Consider the following 26647-nt stretch of genomic DNA (forward strand, 5'->3'; position numbering starts at 1 on the left):
CCATGCAGGGGCAGAGTGGAACAATAACATACATAAGCAGATACAAGTCAGCAGGGTGTATTAGCCAGATAATAGAATGTCCAATGACATCAAGGAGGGATGGCAATATGCCGAACCAAATAGTAGCAGCAGCAAGCTATCATATTACTGGGAAAAAAACAAAAAATAAAGAGGAACAACCCTACCGAGAAATATCAACTCAGAACATACGGGAAAGGAAAAAGAAAAAAAAAACCCAAACTAATAGAAAAAAAGGAAAAAGAAAATATAAAAACATAGAAACAAGGAAGAAGAAAGATTCAGAGAGAAGACATGGAAGAAAGGAAGACTAGAAGAGTCACAAATCCAGGGCCAGCACAGGTAACGACTACAAGAGACCATAACTAGTAGGAGGCAAGGATGGCAGGGAATAATGTATCCAAGGTTCCTTAAGGAATCTCGGATGAGAATCTTGAAGAACGCTAGACATCTGTTCATTGATCAGCAGAGCATTCATCCGGGGCTTCACACCCTGGAAGACAACCAAAGGGGTTCTCCAAGCCTGAGCTATAGCACGTTTGTCCGAAATAAATAGGTTACGATGCCAATTTCTGCTGAGATCTAGGCAGACCCAAAGTTGGGCAATGCAGGAGGGCCACCCTTGCACCCCTACGGACCGTAATATGAAATAACGTTTGCAGCAAACCAAAAACCCTAGACCAGAAGCCTATCAATCGCAGGCACGACTACCAAATGTGCAAGACGTCCCCACGTAGACCACAGTTCCGGAAACACCTATCTCCGCCAGCCGGATTAAAGTGAGCAGTCCAAGCCGAAATCCAGTACCACCGCAGGAGTCAGTAAACTTTTTAAAGGAAATTGTACATTGTGCTCTGTCTGTCTGAGGGGTCCCCAAACTTCCTAAACAAAGAGCCAGTTCACTGTCCCTCAAACTTTAGGGGGTCTAGACTATGGCCAATGGAAGTAGATCATGACCCGGCATCAGTGGTCAATGAGCGTAAACAATGCGTCAACCATTGCAGTGCGCTGCAGCATAGATGTGTTGGCAAGGAGGGTTGAGGCACCATTAAGAATGAAAGCATGGCTGGTACCATAGCACACCAGTGTCAAGGCACCCTAATAAGTTTTCCTTCACTTTTTATTAATAGAGAAGTATGGACTTCTAAGGAAATATACTGTACATACTCGCCTCCATGTAGCAGCATCTGTTCTACGTCAGCTCTGAGAACTGAGCAATCACATGACCACTAATCATTCAATTCTCTCGAAGTGGGGAGCAATGACTGTCTCTGCTATCTCCTTCCAGCACTCACTGGGTAGAGAACAGGCATGGCTGCCTCCGACCCACAGCCATGTGCTAAAGTGCAAATCCAGCTGTCATACAGGCAGTGGGGTGGATCCTGACAATATTTTCGGGATTATTATTATTATACAGTATTTATATAGCGCTAGAAGGTTTGCTCAGCTCTGTACATTATAGTGGGGGACAGAACATAAGACAATACAGTAACAAAACAATACACGAGGGATTCAAGGGCCCTGCTCTTTCGAGCTTACAATCTAGGAGGGAGGGGATAGTGGTACAGGAGGAGATGGCTGTGGGGGATGGAGTGGTAGGAGGAGTGGAGAAGATCGGCTGTTAGGTGAGGGTGGGGTAGGCTTCCCTGAAGAGATGGGCTTTCAGGGTGCGCCTAAAGGTGAGAAGGGAAGGTGACAGTCTGATGGATTGGGGTAGTGAGTTCCAGAGGATGGGGGAAGTCCTAGAGAAGTCCTGCAGTCTGGCGTGGGAGGTGGAGACCAGGGAGCTAGAAAATAGGTCTTGTGAGGAGCGAAGATTACGGGTTGGGTGGTATTTGGGTATCAGGTCAGTGAGGTAGTTTGGGGCAGCGTTATGAATGGATTTGTATGTCAGTGTTAGTAGTTTGAATTTAATGCGTTGGGCAATCGGGAGCCAGTGGAGGGATTGGCAGAGGGGGGTGGCAGAAGAGGAGCGGTTGGTGAGGTGGATGAGTCTGGCTGCTGAGTTCAGGATAGACTGAAGCGGGGATAGTCTGTGATGAGGTAGGCCGGTGAGGAGGGAGTTGCAGTAGTCCAGACCTGAGATAATAAGGGAGTGAACGAGTTGTTTAGTAGTGTCTGGGGTTAGGAACGAACGTATTTTGGAGATGTTGCGGAGGTGGAGCCTGCATGAGTTTGCCAGCGATTGGACATGGGGTTGGAAGGACAGATTTGAATCTAGAGTGACACCTTTGGCTTGCGGGGTGGGACTGATGGTGGTGTTGTTGGTCGTGATGGAGAGGGTGGGCTGGGGGGAAAATTAGGAGCTCGGTTTTGGAAAGGTTCAATTTGAGGAAATGGCGCGACATCCAATATGATATGTCCTTCAGTAGATGGGTGATACAGGTGGAGACTGAAGGGGTGGGATCCTTCTAGAAGCTGGTGCGGCTCTGCCCTATTGGATGGTAGAGGGCAATACCTATCTATCAACTGACTCTGGGTCACAGGAGGGCAAAAGTAGCCAGGGGCGGACTGACAACTCATGGGGCCCCCGGGCAATAGGGGATCATGGGGCCCCTGTGTCCTTGCCCAAACTCAAAAAAGCCTATGAAAATGGTACCAGGGGCATCTCATGGGGCCCCCACGGACCCCCGGCCCTCGGGCAGTGCCTGAGTTTCCAAATGGTCAGTCCGCCCCTGAAAGTAGCTGTACACCAGTGACTCACAGAAGAAGTATGGTCAAAAAAAACTTTGGCCAAACTTCTCTTTTAACGCCCTCTTTTTTTTTCATTCGCCTGGTGGATACTTGCTACTCAGGTTGGAAGTCACTCTCCTCGAATAGCAGAATTTCAAGTTACAAACAAATCAGTAGTGCCATCTGCCATTTTCTTGTTCAACCAGCAAGTTGAATGAAACACAAAATGAACCGATTCCCCCATCCATACATTCAACGTGGATGGGGGAATCACTTCCACTAAGCTACTGTATTGAAAATTCCCTGTCGGCAGAATGCAATGATCAGTGTTGCCGGCTATAGCCAGTGGCACTGATCATTCTGTAAAATCTTGACAGGCTGGATGTACACAAGTCAATACACAGTTTCTAGCACATATGGGGATTTTTTAACTGAGCCAGCTGACCATTATCTGTGCGCCATTCCTTGAGTGTAAAGCTTGGCCATACCTGGATTGAAATTCAGCCGGTTCAGCAGGGACCGGACAAATTTCGAACCATGTATGGGATAACTGGTTGCACACAAGTCCATCTATTGACTTGTGTACATCCAGCCTGTCAAGATTTTCCCGAATGATCAGTGCCACTGGCTATAGCCGGCAACACTGATCATTGTATTGAACTTTCAATGCAGTAGCTTAGCAGAAGTGATTCCCCCATCCACATCGAATGTATGGATGGGGGAATCGGTTCATTTTGTTTTTCATTCAACTTGATGGTTGAACAAAAAAAATGAATCATGTATAGCCTGCTTAACACAAATTTGCACTACTCATCCTTATTTTCAAACACTAGAGATATATAAATATATATATATATACATATCAACATATATAGAAAATTTTTGTACTGCTGGCGATAACATGAAAAAAAAAATTAGCTGGTCTTGTTTATAGTTGACCTCGTGGCGCAACAGTAGCGCGTCTGACTCCAGATCAGAAGGTTGCGTGTTCAAATCACGTCGGGGTCAGCAAGCATTTTGACGGCAAATATCTGTTTTTTTCTAACCTTTCCATAGAATAAATATTATAAACATCTTAAGGTGTGTAGCTGTAAAATTGCAAATACTGAAACTCTCATATATTTACATAATGGGTTTAACCACCTCCCGCCCGCCATATAGTGATATGACAGGCGCAAGGTGGTTCTCTCGTTCTGGGAGGACGTCATATGATGTCCTTCCATTCTCACCGCGCATGCACGGCGATCGGCGGTGCTCTGTGTCCCTCGGAGGGTTGGGCACTGCCCAGGGGCCTGTTTCTTGAAGCAGAAATTTTTTTTTCGAAATTCCATTTGGCGGAGAACACTAATGCTAATAATGCTTAAAGTGAAAGATTAAAAAGATTTAAAACTCCTTTAACCCTTTCGCCGCCAGAGCAGTTTTTGTGTTTTTTTTGCACATATGTTTAAAAAAATCATTTTAGTCCTGAAGACTAATGCAGGCCATACATGGTTCGATTTTTTGTCCGAAAATTGAAAACGTCGTTCGCTCCGATGGCACCATCAATGATTTTGAAAATCGGTCAAACAAATCATAAAGTTCACCCCATATAACAGGCAAAACTTCTGTTCCTTCCAGGTCACGGCTCATGCGCGTATTCTTTTCGGAAAAACGATCGTGCGATTTGACCGTCATTGAGTCAAAAATCAGTAGTTTTTCACAAGTTTTCCAACATGCCCGATCACCGAAAAAGGGGAGGAACCACGAAAAATGTCCGGTGCCATTGACCCACTAACAGAAATCTGCCGATTATTCTTAGGTCCGATTTTCAGATGAAAAATCGGTCGAATTTCGACCCATGTATGGCCGGCCTTAATAGAACTCCTAAACATTCCATACCTCCTGAACAGGGGCGGACTGACCATTTGGAAACTCGGGCACTGCCCGAGGGCCCGGGGTCAGTAGGGGGCCCCATGAGATGCCCCTGGTACCTTTTTCATAGGCTTTTTTGAGTTTCGGAAGGACACAGGGGCCCCATGATCCCCTATTGCCCGGGGGCCCCATGAGTTGTCGGTCCGCCCCTGCTCCTGAAAGACAGACACCCTAAAAAATAAAACAGTTTGAATTTTTTTGTTACCCGATTTTAGCACAATGGTTTATTAAACTAAATTTCAGTAGAAAAAATACACAATCGTTAACCAGTTGCCAACCGCCACACGTACATTTACCGCGGCAAGTTGGCCTCCCTGCACCAGATCACACATATATATATATATATATATGTGATCCTGCATTTCCAGGTGGTGGGGGGGGGCGCATGCACGCTCCCACCGCCCCATCTGTCTTGTCATTCACTACCGCACAAGCAGGTCCCAGACGATGATTTATGGCCAGGACCTGCTGATCGGCTTACCAAATGACAGTACAGAGCCCTGTGTTTACTAAAAACACAGGGCTCTGTACTGTGGTGTATTTAGGTTTTGTGTTGCCCTAGGCAACACAAAAATTGGTTCCCTCCCATAGAGAGACCCTGACACCAGCCAACACCCCCCTTCCCCACAAAGAGAGCCTAACATTGACCAACAACACCCCAGTCCCCCGCCCACCCCCACCTGAGAGAGCCTTCCACTACCACCGCCCCCCATACACTGGCAACCCCCCCACCCCAGAAAGAGATTAGAGAGCCACCATCACAGCTCCCCAGGAACAAGAGTCAGGCTCTGCATATACCATCAAGCAGCCCACAGCCTCTCTCAGATCCCACTTGGTCCCCGTGCTGAGTGTGTCCCTTCTTCCTTTCCTTCTTTCAGGGGACAGCACTGCCCCCCTGAAAAATGCTGCTGCCCCCCTGAAAAATGCCGCCCAAGGCAACTGCCTTGTTTGCCTTGTGGTAAATACACCCCTGGCTCTGTACAGAGAGCAGCAATGTGCCTGTTTCTTTTTTCTCCCTGCAAAGCAGGGAGAAAAAAACCAAACACATCGCTTGATAAAAAACAGCACATAATACTCACATTACACATTGTTAGGTACACAGTTAACCCATTGATTGCCCCCAGATGTCAACCCCTTCCCAGCCAGAATCATTAGTACAGTGACAGTGTACAGTATTAGCACTGATCACTGTATTAGTGTCACTAGTGACGTCAGTGTCATTTAGTCATTCCCACCCAGCATCAGTTAGTGTCAAAACGCCCACCACATTACCACAGTCCCACTATAAGTCACTGATTTACCAGTATATACCCCATAGTTTGTAGACACTATAACGTTCACACAAACCAATCCCAGTATACACAAACTGGGTTTTTTTTTTTTACCAAAGACATTAAGCAGAATACATTTTGGCCTAAATGTATGAGAAATTTGATTTAAAAAAAAAAAAAAAACATATATTGGATATTTTTTATAGCAGAAAGTAGACATTGTTTTTTTTTCTAAATTTTCGGTCTTTTTTCGTTTAACCACTTGCCAACCGTGCTATAGCCGAATGACGGCTACAGTGTGGTTGTCCAGTTCTGGGAGGGCGTCATATGACGACTTCCCAGAACACGCACTCCCGCACCCGGCGATCGCTGTGATCGCTGTGTCCTACAGACACAGCTGATCACGTGATGTGGTAAAGAGCCAATCACAGCGGCCTTTTACCACGTGATCAGTCATGTCCAATGACACAGCAGATCACCGGTAAATGCTGTTGCCGGTTATCGGCTGTACTGCCGATAACTGGTAATTGTTGGCACCAATCATCAGGGCACTGATGATCAGTGCCTTGATGATTGGTGCCCAGCAGTGCCACCCACCAGTGCCGCCCACCTGTGCCCAGCAGTGCTGCCCATAAGTGCCCAGCAGTGCCACCCACCTGTGCCCAGCAGTGACACCCACCAGTGCCGCCCACCTGTGCCCAGCAGTGCCACCCACCTGTGCCCAGCAGTGCCGCCCACCTGTGCCCAGCAGTGCTGCCCATAACTGCCCAGCAGTGCCACCCACCTGTGCCCAACAGTGCTGCCCACCAGTGCCGCCCACCTGTGCCCAGCAGTGCCACCCACCAGTGCCCATCAATTCCACCACGCAGTGCCCATCAGTGCCGCCAGTCAGTGCCACCCATCAGTGCCGTCTATCAGTGCCCATCAGTGTCACCTATCAGTGCAGCCTCATCAATGCATATCAGTGAAGGAGCAAAATTACCTCTTTGCAAACTTTTATAATAGAAACAAAGAAAAACTTTATTTTTTTTCTTCTTTTTGTTTATAGCACAAAAAATTAAACACCCAGTGGTGAGTAAATACCACAAAAAGAAAGCTCTATGTGTGTGAAAAAAATGATAAAAATTTCATATAGGTACAGTGTTGCATGACCGCGCAATTGTCATTCAAAGTGCCACAGCGCTGAAAGCTGAAGATTGGCCTGGGCAGGAAGGGGGTATAAGTGCCCAGTAGGCGAGGGGTTAAATAATAAAAAATTAAAAACCCATTGGTGATCAAATACTACCAAAACAAACCTCTAGTTCTGTAAAGAAAAAAAAAGATATAAATTTCATTTGGGTAGAGCGTTGCATGACCACGCAATAACCAGTTAAAGTAACGTATTATGGAATAGCAGAAAATGACCTGGTCATGAAGGGGGCAAAATCTCCCAGAGCTCAAGTGGTTAATTTTAGGAAACACAAACACAATATATAACCCAGTTTTTTGACAAAATATAAAAGATGAGTGCGCCCCAAGCATGTCAAGGCTTAAATGGTGACAAACTCCAGTACCCTATATTTTCCATGGGTAACACTTTAAAAGCCCCTAGCTCATCAGTCTAGAGCAGGGGTGCCAAACTGGGGGCCTTCCAGCTGTTGCCAAACTACAAGTCCCATTATGCCTCTACCTTTGGGAGTCATGCTTGTAACCAGGGGCGGACTGACAACTCATGGGGCCCCCGGGCAATAGGGGATCATGGGGCCCCTGTGTCCTTGCCCAAACTCAAAAAAGCCTATGAAAAAGGTACCAGGGGCATCTCATGGGGCCCCCTACTGACCCCAGGCCCTCGGGCATAGCCCGAGTTTCCAAATGGTCCGTGCGCCCCTGAAAGTGCTGCTACCACAGCACACCAGTGTCAAGGCACCCTAATAAGTTTTCATTCACTTTTTATTAATAGAGAAGTATGGACTTCTAAGGAAATATACTGAACATACTCGCCTCCATGTTGCAGCATCTGTTCTACGTCAGCTCTGAGAACTGAGCAATCACATGACCACTAATCATTCAATTCTCTCGAAGTCCAGGGGTGGACCGACAACTCATGGGGCCCCCGGGCAATAGGGTATCAAAACTCAAAAAAGCCTATGAAAAAGGTACCAGGAGCATCTCATGGGCCCCCTACTGACCCCGAGCCCTCGGGCAGTGGCCAAGTTTCCAAATGGTCATTCCGCCCCTGCTTGTAACTGTCAATCTTGCAAAGCCTCATGGGTAGTTTGGCAACAGCTGGAGGGCCGCCAGTTTGACACCCGTGGTCTAGAGTTAACCCGTAATTAATGGGTCTGGAATTACTGCTTTTGCTCTGGCATGCGTGCTGATATGGAACATGTATTGCTATTGTAGTTTTCATGTGTAGCCCCCCAGATGTGTTTATTTACAATTGTACGTGGGGGGTGTGAACAAAAAAGGTCTTTGGAGGGTTAGGTGCTTGGGTGTAAATTAATTTTTTTACACTTTTTAAAGAAAAAATTCACAAAAAATGTATTTTCATTACATAGCTTCCATAGCCACTGGTGACAGTCCCCCCCCCCCCTCGCATGTGTGCTCTTGGCATGTATCTGGGCTTTGCTGCAGGCCCCGGGCTTCGGGAAGAGTCATGGCAGGTGCCGGCGGGTGGAAGGGAGAGAGGAGAGCATACGAGCGTCCACTCCCCTCACCTTCTTTGTGTGAGCTGGACGTCACGGCTGTCGCTTTCCCGGCTAGTTTGCATTGCAATATAGATAATGCACGGGTGTCAAACTGGCGGCCCTCCAGCTGTTTCCAAACTACAAGTCCCATGAGGCATTGCAAGATTGACAGTTACAAGCATGACTCCCAAAGGCAGAGGGATGATGGGACTTGTAGTTTCGCAACAGCTGGAGGGCCATCAGTTTGACACCCCTGATCTAATGGATCACAAAGGAGACATTGGGGGTCTTTTAGACCCTGTATGTCTCAATAAAGAGAACCCGTTCGCAAAAAATCAACACATAGGGGACTTTGTGTTCCCTATGTGATGAAAAAAAAAAAGTAAAAAAAATATTTTTTTTGTAAAAAAATAAAGTTACACCCAAGTGCATAACATCCCCCACCCCCCAAAAAAAAAAATTAAGAGGCCCCACCCTCATATATTCACATGTATGAACGTAAATGCACACGTCGGGGTGCCTACGCGTGAAAACGTTGATTGCGATACACATTTGAAATCGCTGCGCACGTAGGGGCTTTTGAAACGTCGTCTATAGAAAATATAGGGTACTGAAGTTTGACGCAATTTCATAGGCGCACGCAAATTTAAAGTTTGGCATGTTGGGTATCTATTTACTCGGCGTAACCTCGTCTTTTTATAGTTTACCAAAAATGTTGGTAATTTATTGCGTTTGTTTTCCCTTCAGTTCACTGTAGTGAGATTTTTACTGAAATTTTGCAATAATATCCTCTGACATAAAAAAATTTAAACTACCACTATTATATTCTCTAGGGTGTTTGCTTTCAGAAAATATATCATGTTTGGAGGTTTTGTGTAATCTTCAGCGCTAAAATTGATTTTTTAAACATATGTGCAAATAAGGCAAAAATGGCTCTGTTAGTGAAAGGGTTAAAAAAAGGGGGGGTTTAAATTGCCTGCAAATGACATGTCCCTGCTGGTTTTAAAAATTTTTTTTTACACACATATATAAATATATATATATATATTGTGACAGGATGAACGGCGAGGTGATAGAGGGACGCTATGTGTCACCTCGCATATGCTCATACCTGACCGTTTAGGTGGAGTCCACTCCGGGTTTTCGGGGCCACAGTTAAGCAGGTGGGTCCGGACCAGAGTTTGAGCTCCACTGATGACCACCAACAGGTGGTATAAATAAGGCAGGGCTGGAGCAAGGAGTTGCTCGTGGCCTGGGACTCAGAGAGGTATTCTGAGAGAGCTGTGTGTATGGACGATACCTACAAGAAAAGGTTTGCTTTTGTTTTATTTTGGTGACAGGGAGAAGCCCTTCACCTCTGAGAGAGGAAAAGCCTTTTGTTTAGTTAGTGCCTGGATGGCAAGGGTTTATTTTCATGTTTTGTTTATTTTCTGCAAACCTTTTAAATAAAGCTGACAACCAGTCAGATTTTGACAAAAGCCTGCTGTGCGGTCTACCTTTGTCCCAGGGAAGGAGATCCCCCACCTGAGCTAACCCCACATATGGTGGAGGATGCGGGCATTTATCAGGAACAAGAAGAGCATCGCTTACGAATTCCCCAACCAAACACCGGTATGGGACCACAATATGGACGTGGCTCTTGCACTGCTTGCGCCCTTTCTTGCACCAGTTCTGAATGGTAACGGGCTGGTTGGCTTCTACAATATTGGTTATCTGTAGCTCTGGGTATACCTCCTGGCAGTACTGTAGGATGCCTTCTTTGGTCCCGATGCAGGACTTTGTTCCAGAGGGGTCATTTTCCCACTTTCCAGTCTGAACATTCATGTGCATGTTAAGCTTGCCACAGAACATTGCAATCTGTGGCTCTGCTAGCAATCCAGCATTCCCATCAGAAGGGACCTCCAGAGCCAGCGCTCCGGCAGCCAGGAAGAGCAGCGTTATATGGGGCAGCATGGCTGCGGCTGAGGCCGGGGATGGGAGCCTGGTGTGGGCGCTGTCGGTCTCCTCCGCCTGTGAAGTGAGCTCTCCTCCTCCTCCTGCGGGGATCACACTCAGGCAGCTCGCGGCTCCGGCTCTCCGCACTCACATCTACGGCGCTGCTGCGTCAGCTGATCTTGCCCACCCGTGTCTACCAGCGCCACCTGGCCTCAGCCGCAGCCATGCTGCCCCATATAATGCTGCTTCCTGGCTGCCGGAGCGCTGGCTCTGGAGGTCCCTTCTGATGGGAATGCTGGATTGCTAGCAGAGCCACAGATTGCAATGTTCTGTGGCAAGCTTAACATGCACATGAATGTTCAGACTGGAAAGTGGGAAAATGACCCCTCTGGAACAAAGTCCTGCATCGGGACCAAAGAAGGCATCCTACAGTACTGCCAGGAGGTATACCCAGAGCTACAGATAACCAATGTTGTAGAAGCCAACCAGCCCGTTACCATTCAGAACTGGTGCAAGAAAGGGCGCAAGCAGTGCAAGAGCCACGTCCATATTGTGGTCCCACACCGGTGTTTGGTTGGGGAATTCTAAGCGATGCTCTTCTTGTTCCTGATAAATGCCCGCATCCTGCACCATATGTGGATTTGGCGGGCAACTTCCTGAGCAAGTGGGAAGATGGAGGAAATAATAAGAGCCTTGCTGCAGGCCAATGCAGCACAACGGGAGACAAATCGCCAGTTTGCGGAGGCCCAGGAAGCAGACCGAGAGCTCCTTAAGCAGGTGGCCCAACACCTATTAGAATTAAAGAAGGAATCGGCAGATCCGCTGCCAGTAGAGCAGAAAATGGCGCGGGCCAGCTATGTTTTGCAGAAGATGACATCTGCGGATGATGTGGAGGTCTACCTCACAACTTTTGAAAGGGTTGCTGTTCGGGAAGGATGGAAAAAGGAGCAATGGGCAGGACTGCTTGCACCATTTTTGACAGGTGAATCCCAAAAAGCCTATTATGACCTGGAACCAGGGGATGCCCAGGACTATGAGAAACTGAAGGCTGAGGTCCTTGCACGCCTGGGCGTCACCATTGCAGTCCGGGCTCAGCGGGTGCATCAATGGCATTACAGGGCTGACAAACCACCCAGATCTCAGATGTTTGATTTGATACATCTCTCCAAAAAGTGGCTCCAGCCAGAGGTATTGTCAGGCCCTCAGATTGTGGAGCGTGTGGTCATGGACCAATATTTGCGTGCACTCCCTGCCACTTTGAGGAAGTGGGTCGGCCGTGGAGACCCTAAATCTGCAAACGAGCTAGTGGACCTGGTGGAGAGATATGCAGCCGCTGAGGACTTTTTTCATTCACCTGGGCCGTACCCCAATGTCACTAGGGGTGGAAAACTATCCGGAAGATCCGGTAAGACTGTTCCATGGGCCAAAGGCTCTGGAAAAAATGATAAGACTATTCTGTCAGATAATGAGACTGTAGGCTTAGGACCTAGAGACTGGCCAAATAGTTCAGGAAGGTCCCCAAAGCCGTTTAGAGGTCTAAGCACTGAACATATAATATGTTATCGTTGTCATGCGTTAGGTCATATTGCTACAAACTGTCCGTTAAATGATGAACCTATGCAATGTGAAAATGCTTATCTAGGAAAACGCATGTCTCTTTTTGCACAGGTGGTATGTACTGCAGCATGTCAGAAACGCATGGAAAAGCAAATGTGTGTGATTACCATTGATGGAAAGCCAGTAACTGCTCTGCTAGACTCGGGTAGTGTTGTGACCTTAGTTAAGAGTGATTTGGTAAACCCTGCCACCTTACACCCTAGCACTATTGGAGTTATTTGTATTCATGGTGATACACGTAATTACCAGACTGCTCTGGTGGAGATTGGTACTCCCTGGGGCCCTGTGACCCATTCTGTGGGGGTGGTACCCTCTCTGCTTCATGAAGCCATAGTGGGGAGAGATTTTCCCCATTTCTGGAAGTTATGGGATAAGGAGGGGAGTCAGGAGGACCGAGCTCCCCCTGCTGGGGAAACACTGAAAACTCCTGAACTCACTCCTGACCCCTTTGACGGCAAGGTGGAAGGGGAAACTGTTGGTGTGTCCAAGGAAGGTTTAGACCTTTTTCCTTTCTCTGTAATGGCTGGGGAGCAGGAGGAGTTGGATACAACCCCAGACACTGAGGATATAGAACAAGAGATGATGGCTCTAGTGAGAGTGGACAGAATGTGGTGCCTGACCTAGAGGTCAGAAAAGAGGATTTTTGTACGGAACAACTGAAAGATTCCACACTTAATAGAGCCCGTGAAAACATTAAAATGATTGATGGGGAACCAGTGGAAAATGATGTAGCGGTGTCTTTTCCCTACATGGCTCTTAACAATAACTTGCTGTATCAAGTGGTAAAGCAAGGGGAGGAGGTGGTAGAACAGTTAGTGGTCCCTAAACCCTTTCGCCAGATGGTACTGGATTTAGCCCATGGGCATATAATGGGTGGACACCTGGGTGTAGAAAAAACAAAGGAGAGAATAACCCAGAGATTCTTTTGGCCAGGCTTACATGGAGACGTCAAAGCGCATTGTGAGTCATGTCCGGAATGTCAATATTCTGCGCCCTCACCCCATTTTCGCAGTCCGCTAGTACCTCTACCCATAATTGAAGTACCGTTTGAAAGAGTGGGCATGGACCTAGTGGGTCCAGTAGTAAAGTCTGCCCAGGGCCATCAGCACATACTGGTTATACTTGACTATGCCACCCGGTATCCTGAAGCCATCCCCTTGCGTAATACCTCCGCTAAAAATATCGCCAAAGAGCTTGTCCGGGTGTTTAGTCGTGTAGGTATTCCAAAGGAGATCTTAACGGATCAGGGCACGCCATTTATGTCTAGAGTTATGAAAGAGTTATGCAAATTGTTCAAAATCTCCCATCTCCGTACCTCGGTCTACCACCCCCAAACCGATGGGCTTGTGGAAAGGTTTAACAAGACCCTTAAGAATATGTTAAAAAAGGTGGTGGACAAAGATGGGAGAAATTGGGATTTTTTGCTACCATATCTCATGTTTGCTATACGAGAAGTACCTCAGGCATCTACAGGATATTCACCTTTTGAATTACTGTATGGTAGACATCCCAGGGGATTGCTAGATATCGCAAAAGAAACCTGGGAGGGAGAGACCACGCCCTATAGAAGTGTCATCGAGCATATCTCACAGATGCAGTATAGAATCGCAGCTGTCATGCCACTTGTTCGGGAACACATGGAGCAAGCCCAGGAGGTCCAGAGAAGGGTTTATAACCGGGGTGCCAGGATCCGTACCTTCAACCCTGGGGATAGAGTGCTGGTGCTAGTCCCCACCGTGGAAAGTAAATTCCTCGCAAAGTGGCAAGGTCCCTTTGAAATTAGGGAGAAAGTGGGGGAAGTAAATTATAAAGTTTACCAGCCAGGAAAAAGGAAACCCGAACAAATCTATCATGTGAATCTCTTAAAACCTTGGAAAGACAGGGAAAGTTTGTTGGCAGTACCAAGACCCCAAAAGGACGTGGTTCCCGTGGCCCCTCAGGTACCTATAACGGAAACCTTGTCAGTAGCCCAACAAGATGATGTTAAGGAGTTTGTCAGTAGCCCAACAAGATGATGTTAAGGAGTTTGTGAGGAAAAATGGAGATTTCTTCTCCCACCTACCTGGACTGACGACTGTCATACAGCATGACATAGTTACCCAGCCCGGGGTCCGCGTAAATGTCAAGCCCTATAGAATTCCCGAGGCCAGGTGGGAAGCGGTGGCAAAGGAAAAAAAGGACATGTTAGCATTCTCCACCCCCGAGGGGTCCTTTCAGTATAAGCGGATGCCGTTTGGTTTGCATGGGGCTCCTGCATCATTCCAAAGGATGATGGACAAGACGTTGAGACCACATCGCCAATATGCACCTGCCTATTTGGACAATGTCGTCGTCCACAGTCCCGACTGGGAATCTCATTTGTCCCTCTTGCAAGCGGTCGTAGATTCGCTGCGGGAAGCAGGTCTTACCGCCAACCCCAGAAAGTGTGCCATTGGCTTAGAGGAGGCCAAATATCTTGGCTACATCATTGGTCGAGGTCTCATTAGGCCTCAGATCAATAAAATTGAGGCAATTCAAAAGTGGCTCCAACCTGTAAATAAAAAACAAGTTCGGGCATTTCTTGGAATCACGGGATACTACAGGCGGTTTATCCCCAATTTTGCCACCATTGCAGCCCCACTGACAGATCTGACAAAAGGTAGGGGGTCAGTCATGATTAAGTGGAATCCTGAGGCGGAGACCGCATTTCAAAGGCTGAAACAAGCTCTCTGTGCTCAACCTGTGCTTGTGACCCCAGATTTCACAACAGAGTTTGTGGTACAGACTGATGCCTCTGACGTGGGACTAGGTGCGGTACTGTCCCAAATCAGAGATGGGGAGGAGCACCCTGTGGTCTTCCTAAGTAGAAAGCTCAACAAACATGAGAGAAACTATGCCATTGTGGAGAAGGAATGTTTGGCCATCAAATGGGCCTTGGAGGCCCTGAAATATTACCTGTTAGGAAGACCATTCAAGTTGATTACTGTTCATGCCCCGCTCAAATGGATGTGTGATAATAAGGAGAAAAACAGTCGAGTGACAAGGTGGTTTCTCGCGCTACAAGTTTTCAAATTCACAGTGGAACACAGAGCGGGGAAACTGCAAAGTAATGTAGATGCCCTCTCCCGGGTCCATTGTCTGGTTGGGACAGTTGCTCAGCCGCAGGGGCTTGAGCAGAGGGGGGGATATGTGACAGGATGAACGGCGAGGTGATAGAGGGACGCTATGTGTCACCTCGCATATGCTCATACCTGACCGTTTAGGTGGAGTCCACTCCGGGTTTTCGGGGCCACAGTTAAGCAGGTGGGTCCGGACCAGAGTTTGAGCTCCACTGATGACCACCAACAGGTGGTATAAATAAGGCAGGGCTGGAGCAAGGAGTTGCTTGTGGCCTGGGACTCAGAGAGGTATTCTGAGAGAGCTGTGTGTACTATACCTACAAGAAAAGGTTTGCTTTTGATTTATTTTGGTGACAGGGAGAAGCCCTTCACCTCTGAGAGAGGAAAAGCCTTTTGTTTAGTTAGTGCCTGGATGGCAAGGGTTTATTTTCATGTTTTGTTTATTTTCTGCAAACCTTTTAAATAAAGCTGACAACCAGTCAGATCTTGACAAAAGCCTGCTGTGCGGTCTACCTTTGTCCCAGGGAAGGAGATCCCCCACCTGAGCTAACCCCACAATATATATATATATATATAAAACAATAACAACATACAGACCCCTCCACAAGGCGCACAAAAATTTAAGGTTTGGCATGTTGGGCATCTATTTACTCGGCACAACCTCATCTTTTATTATTTTGCGAAAAATATTGATAATTTATTGCGTTTGTTTTCCCTTCAGTTCGCTTTAGTGTGATTTTTACTGAAATTTTGTGTTTCCTAGACCTTTGAAATAATATCGTGTGACATAAAAAAATTGGAACTACCACTTTTGTATTCTCTAGGGTGTTTGCTTTCAGAAAATATATCATGTTTGGAGATTTTGTATAATCTTCAGGCTTAAAATGATTTTTTAAATATAGTATGTGCAAATAAGGCAAAAACGGCTCTGTCAGCGAAAGGGTTAAAAAGAAAAAAGGGTTTTAAATTGTCTGCAAATGACATTTCCCTGCTGGCTTTAAAAAAAAAAAAAAATTTTATATATATATATAATTTTTTTTTTTTTTTTTTTTTAAATAACGGCATACAGACCTCTCCAAAAGTCCCCCAAAATACATAGCAGATATAGGGTGGATGGAGGAAACTGGGTGACAGAAGGGTGGAGCTGAGAAATGGTTCCAGAAATCTGATCAGCAAATATCTTAAAAAATAAAAATCCATTAGGCATCTCATCCAGCCAGCAGCTGTCCCACAAAGTTCATGCTGAAGTGTTCATTTAAAATGACTGCTACCAAAGTTTACTTTTGTAAGGTTGACTTTCTGTAGTTTTTACATAAAATGATTATTTGAGAGCTTTCGAACAATTTTTCTTAACATTGTATACATTTGTCCAGTCTCTTTAGAAGGAACTATTGAAGTGATGTTGTGAATAAACATAAGCAGCAGGAGATCAAATTACAAACAGGTCTCAGGCACTATTCAAGAAAATATTAGTGTGGCCCGTACGGGGATCGAACCCGCGACCTTGGCGTTATTAGCACCACGCTCTAACCAACTGAGCTAACCGGCCAACTCTGATGTGGTCTGTGGTGCAATATGGTGACTAAAGAGCTTGTCCACACTCTGGATTTAAAGGATAAGTCCATTTTTGGTAAAAATAATAAACATGCTTTTTTTTCCAGGTAAAAAAAAATGTGCATTTATTATTTTTGTGCACAGGAGCCTGGAAAGCATTGCACCAGCGATCAGTTTATCGCTGATGCCATGCAGGTCTCCTGCAGACCTGTCAGAATATCTGCTTGCTGTACAGGATGTATGGGTTATACGGGATGTATGGGTTATACGGGATGTGTGGGATGTGTGTGGGGTGTGTGGGGTGTGTGGGGTGTATAGGATGTACGGAATATAGGGGATGTACGGGGTATAGGGGATATAAGGGATGTATGGGATGTACGGGGTGTATCGGGTATAGGGGATGTATGGGATGTACGGGGTGTACTGGGTATAGGGGATGTATGGGGTGTATGAGATGTACGGGGTGTACAGGATGTATGGGATGTACGGGATGTAGGGAATATATGGGATGTACAGTCAAACAGATATACTGACAGGAAGCTTCAATGAACTTCATGAATCCGTGAATGAATGACGTGGCTGTGTGGGCGGAGCCCCACGTGACCGCGCTGATTTCAAATTTGAAAGTAATACGGGGGAAACATCTCCCTGTACTATCTGTCAGAGGGAGGGGGGCGGCAGGAGCATAACATGTTCCCAAAGGTGAACTTATCCTTTAAATACATACAAAAAGCATCTGCTTCAGCTCTCCCATACCATGCAGCTAGGTTCATTGGTTTGGTCCCAATTGGTCCCATAGGAATGCATTGAAAACCAATTAATCTGTTCCAGAGGTCAGAAAAAAGTAAAAAAAAAGGTATTTTATCTTTTAAAGTGCACTTTAACCTCCTTGGCGGTATTCCCGAGTGTAGCTCGGGGTAAAATTTCTATACCAAGAGCGGTAACCCCGAGCTACACTCGGGCTTACCATGCGGCGTTGCTCAGGGGGTCCCTGCAGCACTTATCTTGTCCTTCGCTCCCACCATGTGTCCCCTGCAGCGTCCCCGGCCATCTCCTCCGGCCGATGCCGGCATCCGGCTTCTGTGTTCCGGTCCCTGTGACGTCGGGACGTACGGGCGCCGGCGGCGTCGTGAAATTTAAAAAATGTCTTTTTTTTTTTTTTCAATTTTAAATAGTAAAACATTGCTGTTTCATCCCATTTCACATACATTTTGTCCCGAGTGCTTTGTCCGGCGCCCTGCCTGCATTTTGACTGTTCTTTCTGCCTGGAAACTGAGAAACGTCCATGGCGTCCAAAAAGCGTCCCTTTACGTCAAAAGCGGTTTTAGACCGGCTAGAGAACAGCGATAGTAAATCAGAACCACTTGCAGAATTGAGTGATAATGATTCGTGGGGGAAATTTTCCTAAAAATTACAGCCTACAATAAAAAACTATTTCCATGCGAAAAAATGGTACCGCTTTCAGCACATAAAATCGGAAGGAATCATACCGCTAGGGAGGTTAAAGGCATAAATACTGTACAGGGACATGATTAAAAATTAATTCGAAAATGCTTTGAAAACCAATTAATCCGTTTGTATTGCGAAAAACATTTGTGAACCGAGCCATTATTTTCATTGGATTTTAATTCGTAAACTGAAAATTATGTTAACTGAGGTATTTGTAAACCGAAGTACTCCTGTACTTTGGTTTGTGATGTTCAGATGCAACTTAGTGCTGCAATAAACATATCATTGGCCATAAGTTAGAGCATGCTGGACATTTTGTCAACAGGGCTCCATAGCTCAGGGGTTAGAGCACTGGTCTTGTAAACCAGGGGTCGCGAGTTCAAATCTCGCTGGGGCCTAGATGCACTTTTTGACAACTGTATCTTGCATAATCATTTTTTCCCCAGACTCTTACAGTCTTAGCGTCTTGGGGTTACAAATGATACAAAGATCTTCAGATTACGAAATAAAAACCTTAATACACCTTGACGGAACTATTGACATAAGTATTATCTACTACAAACACTGACAGGACTGTTTATTTAGCTCTGTGTCAAAAAAAAAAAAAGTAAACCTACAGTGAGATGTGATCTTATGAATGTCAAGATGCTCTCTTGTAGCGTGGCCTTATATGAAGACGCTACTTTCACGCATGATTCATATGGCTTGCATGTGGGATATTATGTATGCCTGGGTACCGTCGGACCTTCGGACCTTGGCAAAGTGACAGACAGGACCAGGGCAGACTGACAACTCATGGGGCCCCCGGGCAATAGGGGATCATGGGGCCCCTGTGTCCTTGCCCAAACTCAAAAAAACCTATGAAAAAGGTACCAGGGGCATCTCATGGGGCCCCCTACTGACCCCTGGCCCTCGGGCAGTGCCCAAGTTTCCAAATGGGGATCATGGGGCCCCTGTGTCCTTGCCCAAACTCAAAGCACACCCGAAAAAGCCTATAAAAAGGTACCAGGGGCATCTCATGGGGCCCCCTACTGACCCCGGGCCCTCGGGCAGTGCCCGAGTTTCCAAATGGGGATCATGGGGCCCCTGTGTCCTTGCCCAAACTCAAAGCACACCCGAAAAAGCCTATAAAAAGGTACCAGGGGCATCTCATGGGGCCCCCTACTGACCCCGGGCCCTCGGGCAGCGCCCGAGTTTCCAAATGGGGATCATGGGGCCCCTGTGTCCTTGCCCAAACTCAAAGCACACCCGAAAAAGCCTATAAAAAGGTACCAGGGGCATCTCATGGGGCCCCCTACTGACCCCGGGCCCTCGGGCAGTGCCCGAGTTTCCAAATGGTCAGTCGGCCCCTGGACAGGACTTGTTCTGTATCACATGAGAGGCTGTGGCTGCTCTTATGTAAATGACACCTGTAGATAGTGTCTGCGCGTGTCACCGAGAAATACAATGTAATATTATTGTTACATTGTATTTACATTTTCCTTCCTATGTGGATCAAAGGGATGACTTTTAATGTGCATATGACATAGGTCAAAGTGACCCTACAAGTAAAAAATAAATAAATGAATGAAAAATGTGTTCCTATTTTATTCTTTACTAACCCCTAATTACCCCCAATCAACCCTCTTTAACTCCTTACTCCTCTTCTTCCCCTTGCTGTTATTTTCCTATAGATGTAGCCTCCCTAGCGGTCTGATTATGTCCATATTTCTGTGCTCAAAGCGGTAAATTTTTTTGCATGGAAATATGTCTTTTTTTATTGTAGGCCTGTAATTCTTAGGAATAACTCACTGAAATCTGTCGGAACAAGAGTCTAGTAAACATCCCGGGGATGATAAAACTTGAAACACAAAATAAATTATAATTTAATAAATAATCATAAAAAATAATATAATAATAATAAATTTAATTCAATAATATAATCAAACCAAAAACACTGAAATTTGAAATATAGCGCCAAGTTCGCACATCACTGAGCTCAGTCGCAGAATCGTTTTCAGTGTCTGATGAGGAATTTCCCCCACAAATCATTATCACTCAATTCTGCAAGTGGTTCTGATTTACTATCGCTGTTCTCTAGCCGGTCTAAAACCGCGTCTGACCTAAAGGGACGCTTTTTGGACGCCATGGACGTTTCTCAGTTTCCAGGCAGAAAGAACAGTAAAAATGCAGGCAGGGCGCCGGACAAAGCACTCGGGACAAAATGTATGTGAAATGGTTTGATACAGGAATGTTATACTATGTGGTTTTAGTGTATTTAGTGAATGTCACTTTTTCACATTTTTAAATTTCCTGCCGTTCCATCCCCCGTACGTCCCGACGTCGCAGGGGACAGAACCCGGAAGATAGATGCCGGCATCGGCCGGAGGACATTACAGGGGACACTGCAGGGGGGACATCGCGGGAGCGCAGGACAAGCTAAGTGATCGAGGAGCAACGCCGCATAGTATTCCTGAGTGTAGCTCGGGGTTACCGCTTGTGGTACTGAAACTTCACCCCGAGCTACACTCGGGAATACCTCCAGGGGGGTTATTCATTTTAATTTTTAGTCATTACATTTTTTCTTTCATTTGTTTTGCTTGTGTATTTTGTCCCCATTACACTATGTGCATTTCATTCATTTCTAGAACTCTTTTCCATGGTTTGGACCAGAAATGCCATTTTAGTGATATTATAAATTGGACAAATTATAGAATAACATTTGTAAATTTTTTTATGTATAGCAGTGGTCTCCAAACTGCGGCCCGGGGGCCAGATGCGGATTTTGCCTGCTTTTATCCGGTCCTTGGGGCACTATTTCATCCACTGATACCAACAATGGAACAAAGTTCTCCCCACTGACACCAATGAAGGGATAGATTTGCTCCCAATGACACCAAAGATGGGGCACAATTCCTCCCACTGACACCAACTATGGGGAGCGCTTCCTTCCTCTGACTCCAAAGATGGGGCATTGTCTATTCCAACTGACATCAGGACCCTTTTCCATTTATTTATCTCAGGTACTTATATAGTTCTGTCAATTTATGGAGCACTTTCATATACTGTATATATATTGTACATTCACATCAGTCCCTAACCCTCAAGGGGTGTACAATCTAAGGTCCCTAACTCACATTCATACATACACATACTAGGGACAATTTACACAGGAGCCAATTCACCTCCCAGCATGTCTTTGGAGTGTGGGAGGAAACCCACACAGGCACAGGGAGAACATGCAAACTCCAGGCAGGTGGTCCTATGAACCAAGGACCCTAGTACTGCTAGGTGGAAGTGCTAACCATTTAGCCATTGTGCTACCCAATAGCTGAAGTCCAGCCCCCCCTAATAAACTGGCCCTTTCTTTAGAAAGTTTGGAGACCCCTGATCTATAGTAACACTTCTAATTTAAAAATAAACACTAGAAAAATATATTTTTTAAAATATAGAAAATAAAGAGCACGGCCACACACTTGTCTGGAACGTGGCTACTTTATTAATCCAGTTTCATAAAAACTTTACGTCACAGAGAGATAAATTGACCAGACGTCAACGCGTTTCGTGCAAAAGATAGCACTCATTCATAACATGAAGTCAACAGACTATCCACCTCCTATATATTCAGAATAGCACAGATGAAGGAGCCGCTAATTATCCATTAGCTCTTTGTAAGACACAATGGGGAAAAACCAAAAAGCAGACCTACAAACAATAAATACTAATCAAAAACAAATGAAACAAAAAAGTAATTAGTACAAAAGAAAAAAGTTACCTGTTACCTGTACCTGAAAAATTCATGTGGCTATCAGCATACAGGGCTCCATAGCTCAGGGGTTAGAGCACTGGTCTTGTAAACCAGGGGTCGCGAGTTCAAATCTCGCTGGGGCCTGAGTTCAATTTTTGACAAATGTATCCCGCTTAGTACATAATAATTTCCTGAAGGTGTCCCAAGGAATCTTAACCCCTCGCCTACCGGGCACCTATACCCCCTTCCTGCCCAGGACAATTTCCAGCTTTTGGCACTGTCACACTTTGAATGACAATTGCGCGGTCATGCATTATTGTACCCATATTAATTTTTTTATCATTTTTTTGAGACAGATAGAGCTTTATTTTGGTGGTATTTAATCACCTCGGGGTTTTTTATTTTTTGCTAAACAAACCAAAAACCACTGAACATTTTGAAAAAAAAAGTTTTTTCTTAGTTCTTGTTTTAAAATGTTGTAAATAAGTGATTTTTCTCTTTCACTGATGTGCGCTAATGAGGCTGCAGTGATGGGCACTGATAGGCTGCACTGATAGGCTGCACTGATGGGCACTGATAGGTGGCACTGATGGGCACTGGTAGGTTGCACTGATGGGCATTGACAGGCATCACTGATGGGCACTGAAAGGCAGCACTCATATATGGCACTGATATATGGCACTGATAGGTGGCACTGATAGGTGGCACTGATAGGTGGCACTGATAGGTGGCACTGATAGGTGGCACTGATAGGCGACATTGACTGGCACTGCTAGCTAGCACTGACTTGCACTGTTAGGCAGCACTGATAGGCGGCACTGATGCGCACTGATAGGTGGCACTGACTGGCACTGATAGGTGGCACTGATTGGCAGCACTGATAGGTGTCACTGATTGGCATTGATAGTGGCACTGATAGGTGGAACTAAAAGGCAGCTCAGATGGGCACTCATATGTGGCATTGATGTGCACTGGTAAGCACTGATATGTGGCATTGATGTGGCACTGATGGGCACTGGCAGGTGGCATGGATGAGCACTGAGAGCTGGCACTGATGGGCACTGACAGGTGGCACTGATGAGGCTACACGAATCATCAGTGCACATGTCCCCTCTGAGTAATGCCGATTACCGGCTCTCCTCTCCTCTCCTCTGTCAGCGTGACAGCTCGTGAGGAGAGAACTGCCGATAACCGGCATTTCCCTGTTTACATGCGATCAGCTGTGATTGATCACATGACTGAGCCGACATCTTCAGCTCTTTCCATGAATCGGTGATCCGCTGTGTCCGAGGGACACACCGCACCGCCGATCGCCGCGCTAAGCATCCCCGGAGCCACGCATGCGCGGTTAGAGTGGGAGGACGTCATATGACGTCCTCCCAGAACGGGAGAGCCACCTCGCGTCCGTCATTTCCTTATATGGCGGGCAGGAGGCGGTTAAAGTGGAATTCCAGGATAAAATTGATCCCACCCTCCGTCCTCCTAACACCCATACCAACCGTGGAAGAAAGATCTGCATACTTACCTATCTTGAGGCTGCTCTGGTCAGGTCACACAATCTCTCCTGTGCCGGCTGCGGGGAGAAGATAGAGCACTCTGACAACACACATGGAAGAAAAATATATTTTAAAAATATTCTTCCCAAATATATTGACATATATTTGAAATGCTACAATTTTGGCCGTATTCATTATATTTCAAAATATATTTCAATAAATATATATATATATACTGCATGTTGAAATGCGTTTTTATTACAAAATATATGAAAAAAAAATTTAAAATACATTTCAAATATACTGTATGTCTTTAAAAATACAAATCTACATTTTTGGAATGCATTTACAAATATATGTAAAAATATATGTCAAAATGACCTTTTTATATGTTTAAAAAAAATCTGAAGAATATATTTAAAAACGATATATTTTTAAAAATATCTTTCATATATTTTGTAATATATAAAAAACACATTTCAACATGCAGTGTGTGTGTGTGTGTATGTATATATATATTGAATATGACCAAAATTGTAGCATTTCAAATATATGTCAATGTTAAAATGACTTTTTTATATGTTTAAAAAAAATCTGAAGAATATACTTAAAAATGATATATTTTTTAAAATATTTTTCATATATTTTGTAATATATAAAAAACACATTTCAATATGCAGTGTGTGTGTATATATATATATATATATTGAATATGGCCAAAATTGTAGCATTTCAAATATATGTCAATGTTAAAATGACTTTTTTATATGTTTAAACAAAATCTGAAGAATATATTTAAAAACGATATATTTTTAAAAATATCTTTCATATGTTTTGTAATATATAAAAAATGCATTTCAACATGCAATATATATATATATATATATATATATATATATATATATATATATATATTGAAATATATTGAATACGGCCAAAATTGTAGCATTTCAAATATATGTCAATGTATTTGGGAAGAATATGTTTAAAATATATTTCAAATCTATTTTTCTTCCATGTGGGCAACCAACTAGTTCTATGAACCGTCCAGTGATCCAAAACTGTGAAACCATACACAAAAAAATAATATAGATAATAAAGTCCATATAAATGTTAATACAATATAAAATACCACCATGCAGTTTGTGGTGTATGTGACTAGAAGCAAGTGCTGCAAATATGTAGAAAGCACCTCACCTACGGTGAAAATCTCATGGGCAAACACTGACTTCTATGTACTGACCCTCAGAACAAAGGTCAATATGTGCTCCAGAATCAGATGGATTCCATCCATTCTTAATCAACAACTGGATCGCTTCCTGTTTCAGTATTGAAAAGGACAAATGTTTTCAAGAGTTTTCAGGAGGCTCCATAGCTCAGGGGTTAGAGCACTGGTCTTGTAAACCAGGGGTCGTGAGTTCAAATCTCACTGGGGCCTAAATCAAAATTTTGACAAATGTTTCCTGTTTAGTACATAATAATTTGCTGAAGGCGTCCCAAGGAATCTTAAAGTGGAATTCCAGGATAAAATTGATCCCACCCCCCTTCCTTCCAACACCCATACCAACCGTGGAAGAAAGATTTGCATACTTACCTATCTTGACTGCTCTGGTCAGGTCACATGATCTCTCCTGTGCCGGCTGCGGGGAGAAGAGAGAGCACTCTGACAACACACATGGAAGAAAAATATATTTGAAATATATTTTAAAAATATTCTTCCCAAATATATTGACATATATTTGAAATGCCACAATTTTGGCCATATTCCATATATTTCAAAATATATTTCAATAAAAAATAAATAAATAAATATATATACTGCATGTTGAAATGCGTTTTTTATTACAAAATATCTGAAAAATATTTTTAAAAATACATTTCAAATATACTGTATGTCTTTAAAATTACAAATCTATATTTTTGGTATTCATGTACAAATTTATGTGAAAATATATGTTGAAATGACTTTTTTATGTTTAAAATAAATCTGAAGAATATATTTTAAAAAGATATATTTTTAAAAATATTTTTCATATATTTTGTAATATCTAAAAAACGCATTTCAACATGCAGTGTGTGTGTGTGTGTATATATATATATATATATATCGAATATAGCCAAAATTGTAGCATTTCAAATATATGTCAATGTATTTGGGAAGAATATTTTTAAAATATATTTCAAATATATTTTTCTTCCATATGTGAATGGCTGGAATGCCTGAACGCTGATGTCCCCCGTGAGCTTATTATGGACCACTTCCTCCTCTTTTGTGAAGTCGCTGCTTGCTGACACAGGGGAGCTGATCACGTGACCAGAACCATGTCTGCTGGTAGAAACCACAGGGCCCCATACAGCTAACCTGACAGGCACCCCCCCCCCCCAACACAGTTTTCTAGTCTTCAGTTATGAATGAACACAGTGAGTGATTGATACCGATCACTCATTGTGTTCATTCAGGAAAGAAAGGGCTGGCAAATGTGACATATTTACCAGACCTTTCCCCCACTCTCCTTCCAGAAGCATCCTATTGTATTCTTGCAACTGCTGGTGGGAAGGAGAGGAGGGAAGCCGGCAGCACTGTGGGGGTGCACAGATCTGCTGTGTCTGGACACAGCTGATCACGTGGTAAAAGGCCGCAGTGATTGGCCGTTTACCGTATCCCGTGATCAGCTGTATCTGCAGGACACAGCGATCACCGGCGGCGCGCAGGGGGTGTGTTCTGGAATGACATCCATGGACGTCGTCCCAGAATCAGAGAACCACGCTGTAGCTGTGCTTCGGCTATAGAGCGGTAGGGAATTGGTTAAAAGATAAAAGCAGCGTTTTTGCTACGATAGAGTTCAATGGAGAAGCTGCTGAGATGCTTGGTATTGCGTTTTTGCTGCGTTTTTGCCGCATTTTGCATTTTTATTCTGCCCAGCAACAAAAAAAATTCCACTTTAACCTCCTTAGCGGTGTTCCCGAGTGTAGCTCGGGGTAAAATTTCTATACCAAAAGCGGTAACCCCGAGCTACACTCGGGCTCACCATGTGGCGTTTTCTGGGGGTCCCTGTAGCACTTACCTTGTCCTGCGCTCCCACGATGGGTCCCCTGCAGCGTCCCCGTCCATCTCCTCCGGCGGATGCCGGCATCTGGCTTCCGTGTTCCGGTCCCTGTGACGTCGAGACGTACGGGCGGCGGAACCGGCGGGAAATTTGAAATTTTAAAAAAATGACATTTTTGCTGTCAT

General features: G+C 44.7%; 5 non-coding genes across 5 annotated transcripts; 4 read left to right on the plus strand and 1 right to left on the minus strand.

The window, feature by feature from the left end:
- The first annotated feature begins 3627 nt into the window (after window positions 1-3627).
- On the plus strand, window positions 3628-3699 carry TRNAW-CCA (transfer RNA tryptophan (anticodon CCA)). The gene has a single exon. It is a non-coding gene; the product is annotated as a tRNA-Trp (tRNA).
- Window positions 3700-16664: 12965 nt separating this feature from the next.
- On the minus strand, window positions 16665-16738 carry TRNAI-AAU (transfer RNA isoleucine (anticodon AAU)). The gene has a single exon. It is a non-coding gene; the product is annotated as a tRNA-Ile (tRNA).
- Window positions 16739-18517: 1779 nt separating this feature from the next.
- Window positions 18518-18590, plus strand: TRNAT-UGU (transfer RNA threonine (anticodon UGU)). Its single transcript has one exon. It is a non-coding gene; the product is annotated as a tRNA-Thr (tRNA).
- Window positions 18591-21990: 3400 nt separating this feature from the next.
- On the plus strand, window positions 21991-22063 carry TRNAT-UGU (transfer RNA threonine (anticodon UGU)). The gene has a single exon. It is a non-coding gene; the product is annotated as a tRNA-Thr (tRNA).
- Window positions 22064-24780: 2717 nt separating this feature from the next.
- On the plus strand, window positions 24781-24853 carry TRNAT-UGU (transfer RNA threonine (anticodon UGU)). Its single transcript has one exon. It is a non-coding gene; the product is annotated as a tRNA-Thr (tRNA).
- The last annotated feature ends 1794 nt before the right edge of the window (window positions 24854-26647 follow it).

Source organism: Staurois parvus, unplaced genomic scaffold (genome assembly GCF_062004578.1).
Source record: "Staurois parvus isolate SC_StPar_1 unplaced genomic scaffold, SC_StPar_1.0 ptg001287l, whole genome shotgun sequence".
Taxonomy (NCBI): domain Eukaryota; kingdom Metazoa; phylum Chordata; class Amphibia; order Anura; family Ranidae; genus Staurois; species Staurois parvus.